This window comes from Mesoplodon mirus (genome assembly GCF_964341445.2).
Source record: "Mesoplodon mirus genome assembly, chromosome: 5".
Classification (NCBI taxonomy): Eukaryota; Metazoa; Chordata; class Mammalia; order Artiodactyla; family Ziphiidae; genus Mesoplodon; species Mesoplodon mirus.
In genome coordinates, this window is record NC_138980.1 from 121,670,273 (window position 1) to 121,682,356 (window position 12,084).

A 12,084-nucleotide genomic window follows, 5' to 3' on the forward strand; every position below is an offset into this window, starting at 1 on the left:
AAACCACTGAAAGGTATAGAGAGAAAACTAAATTATCCATTATTCTACTACCCAAGGTGAATACCTAACTTTCTATGGCAACAATTTTTCTGATATTAAAAATTATTTAAAAACATGATTTTTAACAATAGCAGTCATTTTAAGAAATCATGCTTTGGGTGACTCCAGCTAGAAAAGAGAGGGTTTTGGGGGGTTTTTCATTTTGCTAAAATTTTGGGTATCTCAATTTGATATTTTGGCATAAACACTTACACGTAGTGACAGAGAATGATTGTGATGTATCTAGGATGGCAAGTCTGTAAATTTCAGCTCCAAGCGCAAATATACAACACTGGGCCTATATTGAAATATGGATAAAGAGACTCAAATGCGCTTTTGTAAAATAAACTGATAGGAACCAGGACGTCTGTGTCTGATCCTAGCGTGAGAAGCATGAGACTCAAATGAAATAAATAGGCTCCATCATACAATAGGACATGAAAACTACTGAGTCCACCCCAAACTGCTGCTTTTGTCTGTGACTCAGCCTACTTTATGATACTCAAAGTGAACTAAAACTACCCTTTAAAAGCCTGGTTCCCATCATGATTTTGGCTGGCAAGAAATGGACTGATGAAGGAGGCACTGCTCTGGCTGACCAGGACACATTTGTGGATCCCACTGACACCCTGACTCCTGTCCCCAAGCTCTCAGTGTGTTTTCAGTAACCATGAAAAAATCTTTTAGTGATCAAAATGATACGTTGATTCTTCTTTCTAATGCCTCAAATATTCTTTTGGCAAAGCTGCTTTAAAAATTATTTCTGATTCTATGTTTGGTTTTTATCAAGAAATGGGAATGGATAGTGGGAATGTGAATTGATCCCAAGAGAAAAAATTTCCCATAATATGTAAGTGCCTTAGTCAGATAGTTGGAGAAGCTCCTGCCTGACCCTCTGTTCCATATTCTGAGCTCAAAACATACCTTCCCCTCGGCCGTGTGATGTCACGTTGTCTGGTTGAGTGAAATGTTGCCGTTGCAATTACTTGGATGGGTGCAGTACTTCCTGACCCACCTGCTGTGTTGGTAAACCCGAAACCATCCTGGCAAGTATGTTTATTTGCTTTTCCCTGAAATGTGCTGTCCCTTTTTTACCTCCTGCCGATAAAAACTGACAGGTCCTTTTCCTGCTAGCCAAAAGCAGTGATGGGAACCAGGTGGAAGATACGGCTCTTAAAATGTAGTTTTAATTCATTTTGAGTCCCATAACGTAGGCTGAGTCACAGACAAGCTGGGGGCCTTACCAAATCACTCCATGACCTCACTTTCCCTCTGGCAAACCTCTCTCAGTGCAATACGGTGATCTCGCGGATGGAGTATCAGAAACAGCTTGCTTGAGAAGAGCTTGCCTGTGAGCTGTTAAAGCTGCCAGATGGCATTGCTCTAGTCCATCTTCTCTCTTTCTCCTTATTCTTCAAATACATATGGTCTTCATGTACTACAACAATGTCATTAACCAACCTCACCACAACCACTTAGGTTGTAGATAGCGAAGGCTCGGTTACATAACCATTCATTAGAAGCGTGGTTTCGGAATTGATGAAAGCTGTATTGACTCCTCAGTTTCTTAAAATGGATAGTTTGAATGAAACCACTGGAATCTCCAAGATGATTATTGACTTTCCTGTTGTGTACTGAGATCTCTATTTTAAATTCTCCCCAATTACCTTTTTTTTTCCCTATCTTTCAAATTATTATTGCCATTGCAGTCAAATGATATGATAGACAGAGATTTGGATGGGCTTCAGGAAAAGTTTTTATTGTGGCTTTGCTTCTAACTCGCTGTGCAGTTTCTCACATGCCATTTAATTTTCCTTGACATCATCATCTTTGTGTTGATTTCTAAGATATCATTTGAGACTTTGTGGTCCAATAATGAATTTAAACACCCTTTTCTACAGGACAGAACACCTTCTAGGCAGGTTTGCAATCTTCTCTGTATTTCCAAAGCACCTTGAAAGCCCTCTCTGAAGATTCTGGCTCCCCAGGTGATTCTGTAGTGTAGCCAGGATGAGAACCACTGTGTATGGAGTCTAGAGCAGGGGCTCATTATTATAAAAATTTCTACTTTGCCACATTTTTTTTATCCTTAAGTAAAGGTCAATTTTACCCTTCAGAAAATAACTACTTTTATAATTCCTTTATAATTTAATCCTCACAAAAGTTAAGGTCCAGCCATTTTCTCTTTGTGTGACTTTTGTGAATATTCTGCATGGATTCAGTACCCATTTGTGTTCTTGCTTATTTTTCCACTCTCACTCGTCAACCACACTTGACCAGTGATTCAAAAGAACAACAAAAAAGATGCAGAGTAAAACTGGTTGACTTTAATGTATCAGCCATTCAGTCTCTCTCTGGAGAAATGGTTTTCAAGGTGTGGTCTCAGAAGCATCATCATCACCATCACCAGGGAACTTCTTTGAAATGCAGATTCTCAGGCCCACCTCTGGACCAGAAACTCTGGAGGTGGGACCCAGCAATCTGTGCATTAACATACCTTCTAGGTGATTCTGGTACATGCTGCTGTTTGAGAGCTGTTCTAGAGAGATTTTATATTTTCAGAGAGTTGGATTTTTTTAAGTGTGCTTGGATATTTTTGAAATAATCATTGTCCAAACTTACATGCTCTGGAAATAAAAGGGATATTACATTTCCAAAGGGGATATTTCTCTGCCTTCCTTTTTTTAAAAAAATATCTTTTAGAAGTGTTCATATTCCTTTCTGCTCTTAGAAAGCCTATCCATATCTCTTGCCTATTTGCATGCTGAAATTTCAGTCTTAAGTTAGTTCTATTATCATGATCTATTGTGACACAGGATACAATAGATGGAAAGTGACTAGTAAAACATTTATTTTCTACTCTTTTATTTGTTTTTTTTTTAATTGAATCTTCCAAATGGCATTCTTCTTCCTTTAGAACATAGACAAGGATGTTTTTTTTAAAGTTATCCTCAAACAAATGGAATTGTTTCATAACAATTCCAGACGACCCAGAGGTTGTCTATGTCCCTTGTCAGAGGGACATTTTTACTAAGTCGAATGCTCTCTGGAAGAAGGTGTGAGCAGAAGCTAATATCATGAATTAGAGGGTGAAGAAGAGAATAAGGGCATCTGGTCCTCAGTGAGGAAACTTTGACCCAGAAGCCTTTTGTGGTGGCAGAAGTAGACTTCCAATCCAGTATTCTCTGTACGAAACGTCACTGCCTTCAGGACCATGCCGTTTACCTAATTGGTTGAATTTTTGTCAAAAGCTTGATCCAAGTGAGGTTTTCTTGTTTGTTTTAATATATAAAGCGTTTGCAAGTTCTTTCAAGGGCAGCACATAGCTTTATTTAACTCCCTCAAGCCCTCTCATCTCTGTCAAGCTGCACCAGGAAATTCAAGGTCTAGCCAGAGGCCCCCAAAGAGTTAAAAAAAAAGACAACCCGCCTGCAGAGTAGAAGAAACTGATGTCAAAAACATATGTTCCTCTGCGGGGCCTCACTGGATTCCTAAGTCTGGATAAAGCCAGTGTGTATGCATGCACGTCAAAAAGAAAAAAAAAAAAAAAAAAACAGTCTTGGCCAGTGTCGTGGAGCAGTGAAGTGTTGTCCCTCGTCTGCAATTCCTCTTGAGTCCCTGCTGCATGGGAGCCCTGCCGGAGGGCTCCCGGGAGAATGGTGGCCCTCACACTTGAGCCTTTAACTCAGAACGCCCGCGAATCCCTTGTTTTCCTTGTGAGTGTTCCGGCTGAGCGGCCCGTACAGACCCTGCCCGTTTTCATTGGCTTCGGGGGTTGTTTTTGGAGTGGCTGACAGCTGTCTGCCAGGCTGTCTGAAACCGCCTTCCTGTGCTCTCTGCCGCTGCTCAACTTCACAGAACTATTGTTCCTGTTGAGCCTTTTTCTTAAAATCTTTCCCAGCTGTATCCTGATATGGTAAACCACTTAAATTAGCTCCAGATTGTTCTGTTTATTTTGTGTTAGATAAGCGACAAAATACCATCCCGGCAGCCAGCCAGGAGGAGGGTGGAAGTGGGGGGATGGGGATGGAAGGACACTAGCAAAGTCTTTTACAAAAGGTAGAGTTCCCAGACAGAACCGTGAAAAGGCACAAATGTGATGCAGTCACGGGTCCTACCATTTACATGTGATCCTGATGGGCTGGCCAAGTAATAACTTTGGATCTGAGCACACCTCAGTTCAGAAAAGAAAACCAAGACCCCAGCATTAAGTCACACCAGCAGGAAGCTAAATTTCTATTATTGGAAATAGATACAGTATCTCTGTCAGCCACAGGTCTGGTTGCCGTGCCAGCTGTCCACGTACCATGCTTGATGCCCTGATGGTGACAGGGTCTCTTCTGTTTATTAATCACCCGTCGGTATTGCAGCGCGTGGTAGCTGATGGGCTCAAAACTGGCTGAAGTTCACCAGCCTCCCTATATACTCAGAAATTGAAAACATTCTCTGCCGTACCGTAATTTAAAGCTAGAAACCCAAAGATGTTGAGTCACCAGCATAGGTATTTTCCACACAGCTGCAAGTGAAAATTCACAATGGACTTGGCCAGCTGTGCAACCATTCTACCCGTGGCCTTTCCTCCTCTGTGGCTGTCTGCTCACAGGGGCTCTCCGTGCAAAGCCTTCCTGAATACTTAACAAAAAGTATTTTCCAATATAATAGATGCTATCCTCGAATGAAGACACTGCCTTTGTGATTGTAGGAATAAACCCAAATAAAATATGAAGACTAAACTTCCGAATGTTTTAACTCAGCTGAAGCCCACGAACAATGCCAGCAACCAGCTGAGTTACAACCATTATTGAGAATTTTGTCTGTGGTAATTCAAGGCTCCCCAGGAAAGATCCCATGACTCACTCCAGCATGACTGGGCCTCCAGTCCTCACTCTGAACCGAAGTCCTGGAAACGCTTTTTACCAAGTCGAGGGAAGGGGAGGGGAGAACAGGGTCAGGAGTAATAAAATGCCCTGAGAAACTGCCTCTTAGTTTTCCTTTGGGCAAATAAATTCAATGTGTAATAAAAATGTACAAAACCAACTTTGGAAGAATAATTACCCCATCAAGCTCTCTCCCCCTTTGAGTGGAATGTGCCTTTTCCTCTCCATCAAGGTCTGGCCCAAGGTTGAACGGCCTCCATGTCACCCTCTCTAATTCCCCAGTTTTCATCTCTCTTCTTTCTCTGTATCCTTTTTAACCCAAATAGTGGACAGTCTTCTATCTTTCACCTGGACTGGGCTTCTCTTGTCCCTTGACAGCAGGGACCATGTACTGATCCTCTGTTGTCTTTTCCCACAGTGCTGACAGCAATCATGGGCACTGAGCAGGTGCTTAATTAAGGCCTTTCAAATAATCGTTTTCTTTTTTATTCTTACCTGGCATGAGGTGTCGTTCATTCTGTCTATATAAATTCAGGCAAAGGTAAAAACAACAACAACAAAACAAAAACGAACACCAGCAAAACCCAGGACCAGACATCACAAGTCCCATGGGCCTATTCTTGTTAAAATCATGAGCGTACCCTACTGGTGCTGGGCAGGATGGAGCAGCCACGTAAAGCCTGTCTCTCTCATGGATTACAACTGAAAACTCTGGATAATACAGAAAACAACTTCCTGGGGCACCTAAAAAGTAAACAACAGCAAGCAAATGGTGAACAGGGATGAAGTCAAAGCATCACCAATCCCCTATACCCGGGGTGAGTTTTGTGGGCTTTGTCTTCACTCCTCTGTCTCTCGGCTTTGACCCAAGGGCTGATGGAATTATGGAACTATAAAGCAGGTGTTGGCAGCAGAATCTACAGGTGAAACCCCCTATTTCCGACCAGAGGTTTGGGAAAGGAGTCTTTTGCTAGAAAATATAGAGGAATTCACATTTTATTTGTTTCTTTTTTTCTCTCTCTCTTTTCTCTCCTGACCCTGCCCCAAGGCCAGCCCCACTTGAGGATCTGCATCGCTTTTGTGGTAGGGGTTTCGGCTCCTAAAATGCAATAAGAAGGTTCTTTCTGACCACAGGACCAGGGAAAAGGGGCCCCTTTTGTCCAAAGAGAGTAGGAGGATCCTATTACTTTATCTCTCTCTCTCTTTTTGCTGCTTTGCTCTGAAAGGCAACCTCAGTTGTGTTTTTAGGAGGCTGAAACCTGAGAGAAACCTGTCTTTCTGACCAGAGGCCAGGAAAAGGGAATGCTGGGGGCTGGAAAGTATAGGGGAATCTCAGAGAGGAAAGAGCTGGAGAAGAGGATCCCCTGATTCTGTGTGTAAACTGACATAAGTCCCAAGCTCAGCTCCAAGATGTGCAGGTGTCACACAGACCCAAAGAAGTAAAGCAAAGACTTCAGGAACTCACCTGTGATATAAGTCACTGCCCGAGTCCCACACTAACCCCTGGGTTGGGCACACACTGGGTAAACCCAAACGTCATTGCAAAGACTTTAAAAACTAAACTGATATTAGGACCACTGTCCGCAGACAAGACAGAGCTTGTACTCTGAATCTAATTAGGTTAGTTATAACCATTCTCCATGAGGTAAACTTGAACACTCTTGAAATGAATGGAAAAATAAAAATTCTCAAGAGAAATAGAAAGGGGAAAAAAGAACCAAATTGAAATTTTAGAACTGAAAAATACAGTACCTGAAATTAAAAATTCACTCTATGGGCCCAATAGCAGAATGAAGATGATAGAGGAAAGGGTCAGTGAACTTCAAGATAGATCAGTAGACATTACACAGTCTGAAAGAGGAAAAAGATGAAAACTTGAGCTGAGGGACCTATAGAACAATATCAAAAGGTTTAACATTTATGTCATTACAGTCCCAGAAGAAAAGGAAAAATATTGGTGCAGAAAAAAGTACGTGAAGGGAGAACGTCTGAAAACTTCACAAATTTGGTGAAAGATACATGTATAGATTCAAGAAGCTCAGTAAAATCAGATCAACCCAAAGAAAACCACTTCTACATTGTAATCAAACTGCTGAAAACCAAAGATGAAAAAACATCTTGAAAGCAGAAATTCTGATCATGGGGATTTACTCAAGAGGAATGAAAACATGTTTGTACAAAAACCTATGCCCCCATATTTATAGCAGCTTTATCAATAATTGTTAAAAACTGGGAAAAAACTCAGATGTCCTTCAACTAGTAAGTAAATGAAACTGTGGTACATCTGTACAGTGGACTGTTACTCAGCAATATAATGAAGCATTATACGTGCACTAACTTGCATGAATCTCAAATGCATTATGCTGAGTGCAAGAAGCCAGGCTCAAAAGGTTACACACTGTATGATTCTTCCTATGTGACATCTGGAAAAGGAAAACTTTGAAGATGGAAAAAACATCAGTTGTTGTCAGGGGTTAAGTGTTGGGTGGAGGATTTGACTATAGAGGGGTAGCACAAGGGACTGATTCTGAGGTGATTGAGTTGTTCTGTATCTTGTGTTGACCTTAAAAGTTATTTTACCAGCAAAAAATGAGTTTATTCAGGAATGGTGAAGAATTGCACATTCAAGACAAGCAAGATACAGCAAAAGAATAGGCAAGTCCAACAAAGGAGAGGGATATTATAGAGAAAAAGGAAGAAGTTGGGAAGGGTTGTTTTGAATGAAAGTCCATTGGAGAAAAGTGAGAGTTCAAGGTGAATGTGGTTTTTCATTGGCTGAGTTGCTGAGGTGGTCGATTTCTTGTAAGAGATGCAATGTATGTCTTTTCCTGTTGAGGTCCCATATTTGATGATTCTTTCCTGTTGGTGATTCTTCTGTTGGGGTCTGTAATTGACAGTTCTTCCTGAAATTGACATTGAGTGGTACTGTGTGAGAACTTCCCCTTCTGGCCTTCAACTCCATTTTAGTGAGTCTTCCCTTTATTTATTTTCACATTTAATTGTGGTGCTAGATATATGACTTCATTTGTCAAAATTCATAGAACTACACACCAAAACAAGTGAATTTTACCATACACAAATCAGAAAATAAAAAATAAATCACTAGCACAGTATTTCATATCTGATAGGGTTAATATATCTTCATATGACTACATGGAGTATGGAAAGATTCATGTAATCTCTTATCTATTTTGAAGTCATTTTCCACTTGATTCCACATTTAAACTTGCAGGAAGCCCAAAATGGAATAAACAATGAAGCAGTCTCTTTGGGTACATACAAAAAGCTTTCCAAAAGAAAATTTTGTATCTCACATGCCAGGCAGATGTTTTGTAGGGTCAGCTTACCACAAAAGGCCCTGATGAAAAACTGAGGTATAAAAAGTAGGGGTCTGTAAGAGAAAGAGAGACACATTGATTCCAGAAAAGATCTACTGGTTTTTTTTCTTTCTTTTTTTTTTTTTTTCAAAGATTTCTCTTTATTTTTGTGGTACGTGGGCCTCTCACTGTTGTGGCCTCTCCCGTTGTGGAGCACACGTGCAGGCTCAGCAGCCATGGCTCACGGGCCCAGCCGCTCTGCGGCACGTGGGATCTTCCCGGACCGGAGCACGAACCCGTGTCCCCTGCATCAGCAGGCACAGCTGCTTTGGAAATAGTTTAGGAGTCCCTCAAGAAGTTAAACATAAAGGTACCACATAACCCAGAAATCCCACTCCTAGGTGTGTATTCAAGAGAAATGAAAACATATATCCACACAAAAGCTTGTGCATGAATGCTCATAGCAGCATTATTCATAACAGCCAAAAAAAGTGGAAACACTCAATGTCCATTAATTATGAATGGATAAGATGTGATATATTTTCAGCAATATACAGGGAAAATAAAGGACCACAATAAAAAGAATGAAGTACTGACACATTCTACAATATTGGTGAACCTTGAAAACATTATGCTAATGAAAGAAGCCAGATAAAAAGGCCATATACTGTATTTTTCCCTTTACATGAAATGTCCAGAATAGGCAAATCTATAGAGACAGAAAGTAGATTAGTGGCTTCCAAGGCCTGGGAGGAAGGGGAAAATGCTAATGGATACAGGATTTTTTTTGTGGGGGTGATAAAAAAATTAGATAATGATAATGATTGTACTAAAAACCACTGAATTGTACACTTTCAAAGGATGAATTTGATGGTGATGTGAATTATATCTTAACAAAACAAAACTGTATGAGAAGAAAAAGATGGACCAAAGACCTAAATGTAAATGCTAAAACCATAAATCTTTTATAGAAAAACATAAGAGAATATCTTTGTGACTTGGAGGTAAGCAAATGTTCTTAAAATCAACAGGTTTGGTAATACATTTATGTACTAAAATTGATAAGACCCATAATGGTGTAAGATGAAACAGAGTGATAATATAACTTCAAAGGCAGAATAAGCAGTGGGGTAAAGTGCAGCTCTCGTCAGCCGGTGGAATCTCACTGCAATTAAGCATCCATTCTACATTTTTTGCCCTTTGGATGAGAGGTGGGTTAAGGAAGAAACCCTACATTCAGGAAAACTCTTTCTGTTGTCACTAAAATGTATATGATCTGCTTCATGGAAACAGTCCAAGCCTGCCCACTCCATGTATATTTCAGAGCACAGGCAAGGTTATACCTCAGTACAACAGATGTGAGTCTTCTAGACAGGGCATTCTCAACACCACCCTAATTATCAAAACCCGGAGCTTCCAGGACATGGCAGATTCTTTGTTCTTGTTTTCACCAATCCATCAAATTGACTTGGCTTCTTTTAAAAACAGTAGATCTGGGGCTTCCTTGGTGGCGCAGTGGTTGAGAATCTGCCTGCCAATGCAGGGGACACGGGTTCGAGCCCTGGTCTGGGAAGATCCCACATGCCGCGGAGCAACTGGGTCCGTGAGCCACAACTACTGAGCCTGCGTGTCTGGAGCCTGTGCTCCGCAACAAGAGAGGCCGCGATAGTGAGAGGCCCGCTCACCACGATGAAGAGTGGCCCCCGCTCGCCACAACTAGAGAAAGCCCTCGCACAGAAACGAAGACCCAACACAGCCAAAAATAAATAAATAAATTTTTTTTAAAAAGTGGAAGAGAGGGACAAAGAGGAGGTCAAAGTAATACCAAGTGAGAAAGACTCAACTGCCATTGCTGACTTTGAGGATGGAGGAAGAGCGTGTTGAGCCAAGGAATTCTAGCAGCCTCTAGAAACTGGAAATGGCTAAAAAGAGGTCCTCCTCTCTTGTCTCTGAAAGGGAATGCGGCCTCCCAACACCGTGATGTAGCCCAATGAGACTTGCTTCAGACTTACAGCTGTAAGATGATGAACTTGTGTTAAGTGGCTAAATTTGTAGTAATTTGTTATGGCAGCTATAGAAAACTAACACAATCACGTATTATCATTTTTATACAAAGCTGGATTTGATTTACTAAAATTTTATTGAGGATTTTTGCACCTCTGTTCATTGTAGTTTTCTTTTTGTGTAGTGTCTTTGGCTATGGAATCGGAGTAATGCTGGCCTTGTAGAATGAGTTGGGAAGTTTAGGCTTCTCTCTGTTTTCTGGAAGATAAATTCTGATTTTTATTCTCGTGTTCATCCCTGCTGTCTTTCATTCTTCTGTACTTCTAGTGTGGAGTGGCCTCCTTTAAGTCCAGTTGTATTCATATATAGTCCAGGCAATTATCTAACCACTTTGCTATATATTCTGTGCCTGCAGTTTTCATATGAAATACATGCTATTTTATTATCAGTTGCCATTTTTCCTTTATAGTACATTTAAACTTATTTTAAAACTTAGGTGTGCAAGTGTAATGTGTATGAATTCCATTACAGGGAGTCAAAGGAGCACGACAAGACATTTGTTATAATAAGGGAGTGTTAGGCTTGAAAGGCTTGAGAACCATGATATAGAAGCTTTTTTTCCCTATTTCAGAACTTTCCCAGTTATTACAGGTGCTATTAGATAAAAAGGTAAAATCTGTGAATGAGCCTGCAGGCAGGTCACATATTACCACATCCACAATAAAAACCAAATAACCACAACAGTAAAAACACCTTCTATCTCACCTGCAGGGTAACTTAACACGACTCTTCTAGCCACCAAACACAGGGTGTCCAGCCATAATGCTCACATATATGCCTGGTAATCACAGGTTTCAATCCACGAAAGTAGACGTGCAAAAAAGTGTAACTTGCTCCCCCCTCCCCCCCCTGCAGCTGAGCTCAGTCCTGCTGGCGTCCCAACTCTGACCTGGAATCATTTTCTCTCTTTTCCGTGTATAGGCTTAACTCTAGGCCATGACAGTAAAAGTTTCTGTGTGCCTGCAGTTGTGACCTAAAAATGACAGGTGGAGGTGGTCACCTCCAGGTGGAGGTGGATTATATTGATCTAGGTGGGATCAGAGACATGAATATGGGCTATAAACCTTTTTCGAGGTCTAAGCTGTCCTTAACTATACACCGAGCCTCTTACCATCTTAATGATGTAAGGTTATCATTTTAATTTTTTCGTTATTGTGTTATGCTTCATACAGTGGTGTCCTTAATATACATCAGTGTGGATCACTTAACACTAGAAAAACAGGGAAATTCTTTTTTTAGTTTTAAAACTAAAATTCATATTTTTTTCTTTTAAAATGCATATATTTTCTGCTCCTTCCCTCATTCTTAGGAGACCAACTCCAGCAGTCTGCACCTACCTAATCTGCTATGAAATTAGGAAGCCAGCCATCATACGTATTATTAGAATTGTGTCTGAAACCAAATGGGCCCTGAGTTAGGATCTGATTGCAGGGACTTGGTGATGCCTATTGTGGTCACTCAGGGCATTTATTTTGATTTGTTTGGTTGTTTGGTCTTGTTTTTTAACCCTAGTTCATGGCTGATCAGGAGACGTTGCGTTTCCCAGGTACTGGACCTCTCTCTCTCTCTCTCTCTCAGCGTCCTTTGGTCTCGCTTAAGTGCCTCCACTTAACTACTTGCCTCTCATTGGGCAAGGGACCCAGGCTGCCTGCCACACATTCTCTTCTCCTCCAGCTGCCTTCACTCCCAACAGCTAGCACTGTCTTTCCCTGCCCTTGAGATGGTCAGGGTCACCTGGACTTCTCCTCCCTCTCACTGACCCCTTCATCCTGGTCAGAAGGGGTACT

The 12,084-nt window shown here is 41.1% G+C and overlaps 1 protein-coding gene across 3 annotated transcripts in view; it reads left to right on the plus strand.

Annotated features, from left to right (window-relative positions):
- The window catches only part of ARSB (arylsulfatase B), a 194,663-nt gene that overhangs the window by 59,576 nt on the left and 123,003 nt on the right, over nucleotides 1-12,084 (plus strand). The gene's annotated exons all lie outside the window — the stretch shown is intronic.